Here is a 1,917-nt window from a genome sequence, read left to right on the forward strand (position 1 = left end):
AATAAAGACTTCCTGTGTATCACTTTTTCTCCATCTACCCTCACTTTTTGTGCCTGAGGAATTAATTAACAGCTTCTCATCTGTGTGATTTTTTTTACCAGTCTTGCAAAAGAAATAGAGACAATAAAACTTCTAATCTGGAGCCAGTGACCCTACACACTGGCTGAGCTGGCCATATTTATTTTAAAGACCCTGGAGAAACTTTCCAGGTGAAAAGGACAGAAAAATAGTTTCAAAATAAGTAAATCCTTTTTCAAATGTTACAGCTTTAAGGTCAGTCTCTATGGAGAGCCATGTAACTGTGGCTGAAGGAATACTTCATGACAGCCGGGCCAACAGCCACTACGAGCCCTGGGCAACATGTGAGAGGTGGCGGGTGGGGAGGTGTTGTGCCCCTGGAAGGAGCAGGGCCTTGGGTGGAAGGGATGGGGCCAGAGGCAACCAGCCCTCAGTACCGCCTGGACCACAGCACTCCCCTCCCGAGCCCTCAGCACTATGCAGAGCACACAGCATAGTGCTCCAATGGTGATTTAAAGGACCTGGGGCTTCGTTCACCACTACTGCTGCAATAGAGGAGATGGCCCCTCGGCAATTGCTCCCTTTGTCTTCCCCTGTCAGTTGGGCCTGCTTAAAGGTAGAGTGACCAGATACCCCATTTTCAAAGAAACAGGCCTTTTCTTGTTCTTAACAATGAGCAAATTGTCCCATATTTTCTGTCTCCCCACAATCAGTACCGCCAAGTTTGCAAATCCCTGCTTGTCAGCTGCCTGCTCACCAGCAGTGAGTGGGCAGGAGGGTCCAGTGGTTGACTGCGCATGGGTGTGCAAAGTTGGTGGTGGGGCAAAGCTGCAGTGTGTGGGACCAGCCACTCCCCCCCACCAGTCCATCAATGCAACTCCTGCTGCGTGCTGGCTATCAGCTAGCAGGGACTCAACAACTGTCTCATTTCTGTCAGAACTCTGATGTGAGGAGCAGGTGACTCTATGTCCTGCCCCCACCTGTTGCCTAAGGAAAATATGGTACCAGGAGAGGTGAATTTACCACAGAGGCACAGGCAGGCATGGAAGGTAGAGTAATAGGCCGGGAAGGTTGTGTGAAGTCTGTCAGTCACACACCCCTATTTGAAAGATGTACAGGAGTGTATGTGTGTGTGTATGGGACCTCTATCCATGCATACGTGAAGATAAGATAAAAAATAATCCAGATATGCAATATTTCTTTTTAACAGAAACTCGGTCAACTTAATGTTAATTTCAACATTTGTATTATGTAATTCTGAGTGATTGCCATTGAACTCACTTGAATAAGAGTAATTTTACCAGGTGTTCTGTATTCAGCAGAGGGAAATATGGTCTCCCTACTTAATGGCTGTGGAACTATAAAACAGCAATGCCAATTTATTTTCCCTCCTTGAAATTTCTGACCAGAGCTTCAGTCTTTAGACATTGGTTTATCACCAGTGAAGTCAATGGAACTATTACGCCATTTACAAGAGCTGAGAATCTTGCCCCTTGTCTCTCCAACAGTATATTCTGGAAAAATCTATGTTATGGTCCAGGACAATGTAGCACAAATCAATCATGATTTGTCCTTTTCATATTCATATTTGTTCATTTTTTTAATTGTATCCTTTGGTATATATGGTTGTGACTACTTTCTTCCACTATTTGATCTGAGGAAGTGGTTCTGGCCCACGAAAGCTCATCATCTAATAAACCATCTTGTTAGTCTTTAAAGTGCTACATTATCCTGCATTTTGCTTCAGCTACCCCAGACTAACACGGCTACATTTCTATCGCTGTTATGGTCCACTAATTTTGGCTATTTCCCGGAAAAGTTGGCAACAAAGGGTTATCTTTCTGTTAACATTCCGTCAAAAATCCATCAATTTCACATTTCCACCAGGCTCCTTTGTTG

The sequence above is a fragment of the Pelodiscus sinensis genome, chromosome 1, assembly GCF_049634645.1.
Source record: "Pelodiscus sinensis isolate JC-2024 chromosome 1, ASM4963464v1, whole genome shotgun sequence".
In the NCBI taxonomy this organism is placed as follows: Eukaryota; Metazoa; Chordata; order Testudines; family Trionychidae; genus Pelodiscus; species Pelodiscus sinensis.